This window comes from Dermacentor albipictus, unplaced genomic scaffold (genome assembly GCF_038994185.2).
Source record: "Dermacentor albipictus isolate Rhodes 1998 colony unplaced genomic scaffold, USDA_Dalb.pri_finalv2 scaffold_19, whole genome shotgun sequence".
NCBI classification, from domain to species: domain Eukaryota; kingdom Metazoa; phylum Arthropoda; class Arachnida; order Ixodida; family Ixodidae; genus Dermacentor; species Dermacentor albipictus.
In genome coordinates, this window is record NW_027225573.1 from 2,738,596 (window position 1) to 2,750,718 (window position 12,123).

Genomic DNA, 12,123 nt, shown 5'->3' on the forward strand with positions numbered 1-12,123 from the left:
AGCCAATGAGCTATGCTTTTGGATGGAGTGCAGAAGAGAACATCAGCTAACTCTAGAGCTTCCAAGGATTACGCCGGTGAGCTGTAAGTTGCCTCTATATTCATCTCCGAGCTCAAGCCTACCTGATGCATAGTCGCACTGCATGCCTCTATAGAAACGGAAGTCAAAACACAAAAATTTGAGGGCATCGCACTGGTACCGCCTGCTTGTTCCATTGTCAAGGGGTACATGTTTGGAGTTGCTTCTGACTCATGCTTATGATGGGCCAAGGAACTACAAATTTTGCAATGCCACCAATAACCCAAACTGCCACATAGGATGAATTTGCTTGCTTGCAGCACAAAGTGACAATAATTACTGAGCTGTGCACAGTAGCATTGGGACACACTGCAGTGGAATTTGCTTAGAGTAAAGGGCTGCTGAGCCTGCACCTTTTTATTAAAGCCATGTAAGACATAAGGAAGACAAAATAGAACAAGACAGGCCGGAGCAAACATAGCACTGCACTAGCTTACACATTCAACACACCTAAACTAATAAATGTAGACAGCATCGACAATGAAAACACAATGACAACAAAACAGAACATCTGAAGTCAGCATCTTATATAAGAGAGCCCTGTGCAGCAGTTTTTTTTACCAACTGTCATTGCAGCAGGCAAGCTCAGTTCTTCAGGTCTACGAACTGCTAGTTATCTTTCCTGATAAGGGGAATGCCTTAATCAGGCAATGCAACATCTCCTGGCCCTCTTGATTTGTGATCCACGAACTGAAATGAACCGTCTTAATGGCATTGATGTGAAGCATTTCCGGTGTCGTCATCCTGTTTCAGTTTTTAGGTCAATGTAGTGCTGTAGAGATGCTACAGAAGTGCAATCAGAATATCCATTCTCTTTCATTCTGTCTGCATCAGAAACACTAATCACAACAATAACGAAGGCGGACAAAGACGAGAATGTCACTGTGCACTTAAAGTGCACGCTATTAGAGTACGTGCCAAATGAACATGAAAAGTGCTTCCGAAACACAGGAGCCAATGCATATTATACATTAAATGAGAACAATTTCTGAATCCCATTGCTAACTGACCCAATCAAGAGAGAGAAATTTAGTTACAGAAAGGCAGAGAGGTCGGCCTGAGCTATAACTTGCTCTTGCCTGCTACTCTACACTGGGGAAGATGGACGGGGAGGGAAGGGCTGATGAATGATGATGGTATAAGGAAGAGATGCGTATATACGAATTCACAGAGTTGTGGACTCTCTAAAGCCGTGCGTCAAGCCCAGTGGCTTGGAGAAAAGCTATAGCGGCTCTTGTTACCAGGGCTGCGCTGTTTGCATTAGGCCAAGGACCTAAAATAAACTCGTCTGTTAGCAGTCTCTCGTGGATCTTTGCAATAGAAGAGACAAGTTGCTGTCGTTCATGCGTGTAGGCGGGACACACAAAATGCGGACTACATTCTATATTGTGGGCGCATCTCTGCTGGCGAGCAGCAAAAGAAGTATTGCCAGTGGAGACAATAAAGGCAAAATATTTTACCTTTTTAAATGCTGTGCCAGAGAAGCGGTAATACTAACTCTTTCCCCATCTGCTTTTATACCAATGTAGGTGCCTGACGATAGTCTCACATTCACCCACCAACTGAAGTGACATATGATACAGATTGTAAACTGTCATGCTCTTGGTGTGGGAAGTCCCTAAAAGTTACCAGGTGGCGCCGTTGCTCATTTTAAGATGTAACCTAGACTGACTAAAAATTACCAATTACCTAGCTTTGGCCGAACATTTTCCAAAATCTACAACTCTCTTTCAGAATTGCTCGACCACCCATATTTCATTTCAATGTTTTCCAGCCAAACAACCTCTGCACATAGTAAAAGTCCCTCATTAGCTATTCCAGACTGTATCTTCATGCCTTCATATTCTTCAGTTTAAACTTGAGGGCAGATGCAGCACATTCAAGAAGCCAAGATATTTACCATCCTACTGTGGCAGCATTAGGTTTATTCATTATTCAATGTTCTGTTAGTGAAATTCTGTTAACGTCAACACTCCAGGAAACCAGTTTATTACACGTTCACTAGCACACTGACATCACATATTCAGCCTTGGTGAAAGCAACCAATGCGATTAATAGGACCCCGCAAAACAGAAACAAACCTAGTGCAGTGTTTATACAATAACTGAAAAGCCATTTTATCAAACATATTATAGTGTGGGGTTTAACGTACTGAAAGTGGCGCAGTGGGTTACAAGCGACACTGTAGTGGAGAGCTCGGGATTAAATTTTGAATGGCAGGTATTGAATGCACAAATACAAGTACATGAGGGTCTTTATATTTCATCCCTGTGAAAGTGAACTCAATGGAAGATATTGCCAGAAAATTACGCTCATTCATGTCTTGACAGGAGAGTTTGGGCCTTTTCATAACACCAAGACAAAGGTGGATGAGTGGCTGTTATGATCGGATGGCAGGGGAAGCGACCTGCAGGCCTCCCCTGCTTTCCCGGGACAAAGCAGCTTTGTGAAGCTCACAATACGTCCCACCAGCATTGCCCAGATGACGAGGCCCAACATAAACTGCGATGGGTCAACAAAGAAGCTCCGTTCAAGGTGACAACGACCACCGGATTCTCTGAACGTGATAACCACCAGCAAGGCCATCACCAGACAATTACTTTAAAAGCGGACGCCTGTGATGCAAGGTGTGTCTGCTAACGTGTCCAGACATGCTCTGCCAGAAAAATTAGTCTGGTCTGACCTGTAGCTCATGCTACAAGAACGATGTACTGCGCTCCATGCTCCGGCCAGTATGAGTACCCCTTGTTCTGTAAATAAGCTTGCCTCTCCTATGTAAATTACTCCCCGTTCCATTCCTCTAACCTCTCGACCTCATCACTAAAGATGAAACCCTTGTCAAGAAAGCTCCGACAACGGCGTAGGCCTGCTCAGCTTCCATGTGATGCCCAGTAGCGCAGGCCAGCTATCCGTTACGAGACGCACCAGTGGAGTAGGCAAGAGAGCGATCCTCAGTTCACGCCAGGCTCCGAGACCACAACTCCGAAATCCTACATTGTACAACTTAATAAAAATTCGATATCTTACTAAAGTAGCCTGCATTATAATCTATGCCTGCCCAAACTTTTGGTATGGCCACTACTGAGAGGCCACCGAACAACTGCTAGCTTACCTGTTGCATTCCTGGTGGTGCTGGACTTCACCTTGGCAGCCTTACGTCTTTTTGATCTGCAGCACAGCACAAAAGACAGGTTTCACTCAACAAGTACAATGAGACAACCTAAAAACATGTCATCATCTAATTTGCAAAGTTGACTTGCAGCAATTATACTGACTATTGCTTGAATTGCAAGTACGAATCCCTTTACTTTGACTAAAAGTTCGGCAGCATGTTACATTCCTGTAACACGTGAAGATGAAAGCCTTATGCATGCTTGGTAATGCCCTAAGTTATACAATTGGAGGAGTCCGACTTCTTGCAAAACATGACGAGGCGCAGTGTGAAGTAAACATGTGGCAGGCCATTGTCTGCAAGCTTCAGCCACCTCTTTACGTTGTCGTCCCACATTGCTGCGTTGCTGCTTTCAACGTTCGGCTTCTTCCGCTTGTTTTCGACATTTCTCCTTTACGTTGCATCCTCTCAGTAGGGGAAAGCAGTACTTGTGCTCGAACGCCTTGCTCCCGCTGCTTCACATGTCACACCTCGTTTCTCGCTTCTCGAGCATATTCAGCTGTAGCGCATACTTCTGAGGGGGGTATGCAATGCATTATTGATGGCTCGAATGCTTGTTTTCAGCTGGTTCTTAATTGAAATGTGTGCTGTTCTGCTTGTTGTATGGATGGTTTCAATGAATGTATGCACTGTTCGCGTCACTTTGCCGAGTGCTTGTCGCCTCTGCCTTCAGGGAGGTATAAGCCATTGCATCGTTTGCTTGCTTTCGTGTGTATGAGCCATTAAAAATTGGGGGATTTTAAGTGCCAAAACCACGATCCGATTATGAGACGTGCTGTAGTGGGGCACTCCAGAATAACTTGGACTGCCTGGGGTTCTTAAATGTGCACCTTAATCAAAGTATACACAGCCGTTTTCACATTTTGCCCCCATCGAAATGTGGTCGCCGTGGGTATAAGCCAATGCTCGCAATGGTATTTTTGGTACCACTCGATTAGATGCCACGTTTTTAGTCATGAGCCATTGCAACGAGCCACGTAAGGCTTTCACCTTAAAAATGACCTAGAACAGAATTAGGAGTTAGCATATGAATGGATACATGCATAAAACAATTTTATCCCCTTGAAGTGCTCTGGCCACATTTGTGGACACTTGATTTCAAGCACCTCCTATGTAAAAATGCACAACAATAACGCAATTTGGAAAGTTTTGGGAAACACCCCCTAGGTTTGTCAAAATGAACCAGTAGTGGCAACTTAAAGCATACAAATTGTTTTGGAAACACCACAGGAAAATGGGCACTGCAACATTCAGAGTGTTCATGTTTAAATAGTAAAATAGGGCTCTGTGAATAGAAAATAACGGCTTATATTCATGTCATGAATGTAGCACCATCACACGTAACACCTAAAGTTGGTGTCCACGTTTGCAGACAAAGGGGCCTCAAACGCACAGCGCTGCTGAATTTGCTCTCAAATGTGCAGTCTTTTCCCGTGCTTGCAGGTTCAAAATGATTCATTTTGCCTGCTTTACACAATGTAGAGTGTAATGTGCATGTTACTAAATGAAGTACAAATGTCAGAAATAACATCACCAGTAAAGACAAGCAAAATGAAAACAAGGTGAAAGCGGGAGCCATCATTTTGACAAGTGGACTTGTCTTTTTGAAGGCAACATATGCTTTCCTCGGCACAGTGTGTGTGTGTGTGTATATATATATATACATATTATAAAGGGGAGAGAGGGTAAAGCGGGTGGGTTAAGCAACGAGCTAAGGTGTGTTAACAGCGAAGGTGTAGAGTTGAGAATAAAGGAGTACTGTGCACAAGGCCAGTGACACGGCCGTCTGTCAGTCACACGTCAACGGCTGTGTGTCATTCAGCCTGTGAATGGCGTGCACAGCACTCCTCAATTACCTGCTTCACTGGTGGTCAGAGGGTATCCTGTCTGTGAAAGAGAAAGTAGGAGTGGCAAAAAAACCGGTGGTCTTAAAAAAAAATTATATAGAAAAATGGAATAAATAAAAGGAAAGGCGAAGAAAACAAAGAAGAAACAGAGCAGCCAAACGAAGTTGTTGACTACAGCTTGAAATTTAGCATAGCGAATAGATTGTTAAGTTCCCTTTGAAACGTTTATGCCTATTGGTTGCAATGTGTTCAACTTATGGATAAGGTACGATTCTCTGCATTTCCTTTCTTGTTCAGAATGGAAATTCGGCTGTAAAATGTAGAGTTTAAGTTCTTCAAAGTGACGACCTGGTTGGTTGAAATGCTTGGCGACGGCTCTGGGAAGCTTTTTAGCTGTATCCACGCAATGTCCGTTTAATCTGACATTCATTGATTGTCTGACATTCATTGATTGATTGTTTCGCCTATATATTGTTTCTTACAGTAAAGGACACTTGTGAAGGTTTCGTTACTTGCATGCAATACATTTTCTTTTTCTGGCTTGAGGCACCGTGCTGATAAATGGGGACACCACAGAAAACTTAAAAATCAATTTTTTTTTCTACCTTTTGAAGGCCATTTACCTGAAGTGCAGAGAGCACAAACTGGCACTAGTGCCTGGAGGGGTTATACAAAGCAAAAAGAAATCGTTTACATTCACATTGTCGACGTCAGGGCAATGGATATTGAACCAGGTAAGCAGCAGCATTTTGTAGTGGCACTAATAAATGCATGCAGCAGTTCACTCCACTCCTTTGTTCACATACACATGTATGCGCTGAACTTGCACCACTGCGGCTGTAGCCTGTTAGGCCTAACCAAACCTAAGGTGTGCATCAATACATTCTGCTTATTAGCTTGCAGCTGCATGGCTATCAGCAGTAAATACAAACAAAAGGCAGCGAAAATGAGCCTCCAATACCAATATATTATGTTTGTGACAAAAAACTTGCGTTTGGCAATAGCACGCCCCTTCCACAACCCTAATGTACTTACAAACTGTGTTTGTAAATATTGGCACTCATTCAATTTGTGCACAAAAATGATACATGGGGATACTGGAGGTCTGTTCAGTTCGACTGTAGGCAGTGCTGGACTAATGCTCCTTTCATTGGTGCAAGCATGGCATCCTCTGCCTGCTGCAAATAAAGTACAGGCCCAGTTCGTGAACTTTCTGCACCGCTGTGCATGTCAGTGCCAATGCAATGCAGCGTTGAAGCAGCATATAATTTCTCCAGTGCCACAATAGCAGATGACACTGAAAGAAATATGACAGTTACTGAATGGCACGCTGGCAGAGATTGTGCCACTAATATGCAACAGCAGCAGCAATGCCCACGAGAGAAGCTGGTATTTGTATGCGGTTTCCAATGTGTGAGATAGACCGAAAAGGCACTTGAACTTTAAAGGTGCCCTGAACGACTGTACTTAGAAGTGGAGAAAGGCACCTGAAGTGAAAATAGGCTGTCTCAGAAATACTTTGCCGCAAAACGTACTTTGGTGCGTGCAGCAGAAGCGGAGCTATTGGCAATCAAACACAGTCCCTACTGTGCTCCCATTACTTTTCAATAGAGACTTGCAGCGCGTCCGGTATTCCGGCAAGCGCGGGCGATTTGCCGGTTTAGGGGGGGGGGCGTAAACGTGAGCGGCCAGATTGGTGGCGCCAGCTGATGACGCAAAGATCAACCACACAAACACAAAGCTAATTACTATATTCTGCCTAGCTGCTGGTGCATATATTTGACAACAGCGTAATCGTGTTCCCAATTACGCTGTTGCCAAGAATTTGCACCAGTAGCGAAGCAGGATACAGTGGGTTACTGCAGTTTTAGCTCTGTGTTTGTCTGGTTGAACTCTACCTTACCAGGCGGCTGCACCGCTCTGGCCACTCACGTTTACGCCCCCACAAATCCGGCAATCCGCCCAAAGCGCTCCCGTTTACCGGAATAGCAGACAGGCTAAAAGTCTCTGATATCTTGCACTGCGAAGCCTATGGCGAAATGGGGCATGCCCACGATGCTCCGCCTTGTAATTTCACGGTGATGTGGCGCACAGTTCAAATCTTATTTTGGATGTTATAGAAGGTGCTACGACTTTCGATTTTGGTGCCTGCGATGTGCTAAAGTGAGTCAAATGCGGTTATCCTCAGCGAGCCACAGTGCACTTAGCCAGTGAACTGATGGTGGTACCTCGCAACGGTCGTGCTATCTACGCTACGTAATAGACCGCAGCTACCAATAGCAGCCGCATACGGGAATCTGCTTTATTACGAAATAAAGCGTCCAGAAGAGAATGAAAAGTGGGCTTTTGTTGAAAAGAGAGCATCTGAGAGAAAGGTGACCCCGCACTCTGATTGTGAGCTCCACGCGTTGTGTATGACAGCAAAACTTGACCGAGAAATTCACAGCAGCAAATGCTACCCGCAGACTATGTTAGTTCAAGCCTCAGGACTCCTTTATTTGAAAGTAATAGCCACTCATGTCTTCACAATAGTGAGGTATCCGATTTCTGTTCTCTCAGCAGCATACATGCCAGCACTGCAACCAGACCATCATACTCATTTTCGTCGCTGGAATCCCGATGATGATGCGTGGTGTTTCATGACGCAAGGCCCAGGTATGGCCAAAGAGCGCCATGACAAGTGGTAATGTTAACGATGTATTGTGAATGGCGTGGACAATGAATTCCTCATGGTACAGTATGTGTGACATGGCTGTAAAAGGGCCTCAAACCTGTCGCTGTAAATGACAAAATATATAGGTGACAAAATAATGACACTGACTAGGTAGTGATGTGGGCTATGGCAATGGGGTTTCGTTAAAAACATGATGCAACAAACCATAACGACACTTTAGCTTCAAGAAAGCCCTTGAGTACAAGGGCTGTTATTCGTACTCTAAAGATTACCTTGCCGAATGATTTTCAGAGTGTTTGTTTCAGCTAAAGACTAATTTCAGATTAAAAAGTGGTTCATTGCCAAGAAAAAATGTTGGGTGAAGAGGTACATTTTCGCGATATGCAGAAGTGAAATACTTTTTCCTCTGCGCTTCTATTGGAGAGCGTTAAAGAAGAACGTGCAGGACTGTACAATTTTTGCTGTACTTACTACAAGTCGGAGGATACCCCTCAGTCAAGAGGAAAGAGTGAGTGCCGTAAGTATCTACACTATCTACACTACACAGTGATGTGGCCTCCGAGATTGCACAGTTACACCATTGCGATCTCGGAGGCCATACCTAGGAGCCGCACTTAAGTCACGCATCACTTTCAGTGAGCAGTAATTGCAGCATTTATTTCAGTTTCAGTAACAAAATTGCTTTTTTTTTTTTTGCGAGCTTCTCGCGATGCTCCCACCTATACTTTAAAAGACAGATTTTGGATGAAGGCTTGGATGAAGGTGCAGCGGTGGCGTAGAGGTAGAACACCCGCCTCGCGTGCAAGAGGTCCGTGGTTCGAATCCCGGTGCCGGCAATTTTCCACCGGATTTTAAAAAAAAAGAAAGAAATCCGCGTGTTGATAAAATTGCACAAACAGGCCTGGAGTGTGGCCTGATCCCGGTGACCATAACCGGTAACGCACTCCCTCACCAGAGCAGGATTGGCCACCCTGGTGCAGTACTTGGCCACAACCTCCTATGAACACAACAATCAAACCCCGGCCCTCAGTCCCCAGCAGCTGCAAAGCAACTGACCACGGCGGCGGTCAGACCTGCGACGCAGCAGAGGGTGCTAAGAATCACTGGCTCCGGACAGGCCGCCATTGGAATATGAACCTGGCAACGTTTAACGCTAGAACGTTATCTAGTGAGGCGAGTCTAGCAGTGCTATTGGAGGAATTAGAGGGCAGTAAATGGGATATAATAGGGCTCAGTGAAGTTAGGAGGCCAAAAGAAGCATATACAGTGCTAAATAGTGGTCACGTCCTGTGCTACCGGGGTTTAGCGAAGAGAAGAGAACTGGGCGTCGGATTCCTGGTTAATAAGAATATAGCTGGTAACATACAGGAATTCTATAGCATTAACGAGAGGGTGGCAGGTCTTGTTGTGAAACTTAATAAGAGGTACAAAATGAAGATTGTACAGGTCTACGCCCCTACATCCAATCATGATGACCAGGAAGTCGAAAGCTTCTATGAAGACGTGGAATCGGCGATGGGTAGAGTGAAAACTAAATACACTATACTAATGGGCGAATTTAATGCCAAGGTAGGCAAGAAACAAGCTGGAGACAAGGCAGTGGGTGAATATGGCATAGGCACTAGGAATGGCAGGGGAGAGTTATTAGTAGAGTTTGCGGAACAGAATAATATGAGGATAATGAATACCTTCTTCCGCAAGCGGAATAGCCGAAAGTGGACGTGGAGGAGCCCGAACGGCGAGACTAGAAATGAAATAGACTTCATACTCTGCGCTAACCCTGGCATCATACAAGATGTGGACGTGCTCGGCAAGGTGCGCTGCAGTGACCACAGGATGGTAAGAACTCGAATTAGCCTAGACCTGAGGAGGGAAAGGAAGAAACTGGTACATAAGAAGCCGATTAATGAGTTAGCGGTAAGAGGGAAAATAGAGGAATTCCAGATCAAGCTACAGATCAGGTATTCAGCTTTAACTCAGGAAGAGGACCTTAGTGTTGAAGCAATGAACGACAATCTTGTGGGCATCATTAAGGAGTGTGCAATGGAAGTTGGTGGTAACTCCGTTAGGCCGGATACCAGCAAACTATCGTAGGAGACGAAAGATCTGATCAAGAAACGCCAATGTATGAAAGCATCTAACCCTACAGCTAGAATAGAACTGGCAGAACTTTCAAAGTTAATCAACAAGCGTAAGACAGCTGACATAAGGAAGTATAATATGGATAGAATTGAACATGCTCTCAGGAACGGAGGAAGCCTAAAAGCAGTGAAGAAGAAACTAGGAATTGGCAAGAATCAGATGTATGCGTTAAGAGACAAAGCCGGCAATATCATTACTAATATGGATGAGATAGTTCAAGTGGCTGAGGAGTTCTATAGAGATTTATACAGTACCAGTGGCACCCACGACGATAATGGAAGAGAAAATAGTCTAGAGGAATTCGAAATCCCGAAGGTAACGCCGGAAGAAGTAAAGAAAGTCTTAGGAAATATGCAAAGGGGGAAAGCAGCTGGGGAGGATCAGGTAACAGCAGATTTGTTGAAGGATGGTGGACAGATTGTTCTAGAGAAACTGGCCACCCTGTATACGCAATGCCTCATGACCTCGAGCGTACCGGAATCTTGGAAGAACGCTAACATAATCCTAATCCATAAGAAAGGGGACGCCAAAGACTTGAAAAATTATAGACCGATCAGCTTACTGTCCGCTGCCTACAAAGTATTTACTAAGGTAATTGCAAATAGAATCAGGAACACCTTAGACTTCTGTCAACCAAAGGACCAGGCAGGATTCCGTAAAGGCTACTCAACAATAGACCATATTCACACTATCAATCAAGTGATAGAGAAATGTGCAGAATATAACGAACCCTTATATATAGCTTTCATTGATTACGAGAAAGCGTTTGATTCAGTCGAAACCTCAGCAGTCATGGAGGCATTACGGAATCAGGGTGTAGATGAGCCATATGTAAAAATACTGGAAGATATCTATAGCGGCTCCACAGCCACCGTAGTCCTCCATAAAGAAAGCAACAAAATCCCAATACAGAAAGGCGTCAGGCAGGGAGATACGATATCTCCAATGCTATTCACGGCGTGTTTACAGGAGGTATTCAGAGACCTTGATTGGGAAGAATTGGGGATAAAAGTTAATGGAGAATACCTTAGTAACTTGCGATTCGCTGATGATATTGCCTTGCTTAGTAACTCAGGGGACCAATTGCAATGCATGCTCACTGACCTAGAGAGGCAAAGCAGAAGAGTGGGTCTGAAAATTAATCTGCAGAAAACTAAAGTAATGCTTAACAGTCTCGGGAGAGAACAGCAATTTACAATAGGCAGCGAGGCACTGGAAGTCGTAAGGGAATACATCTACTTAGGTCAGGTAGTGACGGCGGATCCAGATCATGAGACGGAAATAATCAGAAGAATAAGAATGGGCTGGGGTGCGTTTGGCAGGCATTCCCAAATCATGAACAGCAGGTTGCCATTATCCCTCAAGAGAAAAGTATATAATAGCTGTGTCTTACCAGTACTCACTTACGGGGCAGAAACCTGGAGGCTTACGAAAAGGGTTCTACTCAAATTGAGGACGACACAACGAGCCATGGAAAGAAGAATGATAGGTATAACGTTAAGGGATAAGAAAAGAGCAGATTGGGTGAGGGAACAAACGCGAGTTAATGACATCTTAGTTGAAATCAAGAAAAAGAAATGGGCATGGGCAGGACATGTAATGAGGAGGGAAGATAACCGATGGTCATTAAGGCTTACGGACTGGATTCCAAGGGAAGGGAAGCGTAGCAGGGGTCGGCAGAAAGTTAGGTGGGCGGATGAGATTAAGAAGTTTGCAGGGGCGGCATGGCCACAATTAGTACATGACCGGGGTTGTTGGAGAAGCATGGGAGAGGCCATTGCCCTGCAGTGGGCGCAACCAGGCTGATGATGATGATGATTCTCTATTTGGACAGAAGCTTAAACTAGGCTCTTTATGTGGTGCAGAATTTTGTTGCAGTTGGCCATTAAGGGTATAACGCCAAAAAAAGCAACTCTGCAGCCAGTTGACTCCTTTACCAAGACAAAAAAAGTGTCACAAAAGTTTATATGTGAAGATGATCATCTTTTTCCTTCGACTTTTAGGAATTATGCAGCTAGAATTTGTTCTTTGTGGACCAACTTACAATCAGCAATGTTACTTGGAGGTATTAAGGTGATTATCTTTTTCAGTGTTGGGTTTATTGTGGTTGACACAACCCCAGCTTCACTGAAAGCAATGAAACGTAATACCCAACCACAAAATTACCGATCAAAAAAAGTCATAGGAAAGCTAATCTAAGAAAAATATAA

The 12,123-nt window shown here is 44.3% G+C and overlaps 1 long non-coding RNA gene across 1 annotated transcript in view; it reads right to left on the reverse strand.

The window, feature by feature from the left end:
* The window catches only part of LOC139052140 (uncharacterized), a 36,696-nt gene that overhangs the window by 20,226 nt on the left and 4,347 nt on the right, over nt 1-12,123 (reverse strand). Inside the window, exon 2 of the long non-coding RNA XR_011509728.1 lies at nt 3,191-3,246. This is a non-coding gene — a long non-coding RNA (uncharacterized lncRNA). The remainder of the gene's footprint in view (nt 1-3,190; nt 3,247-12,123) is intronic.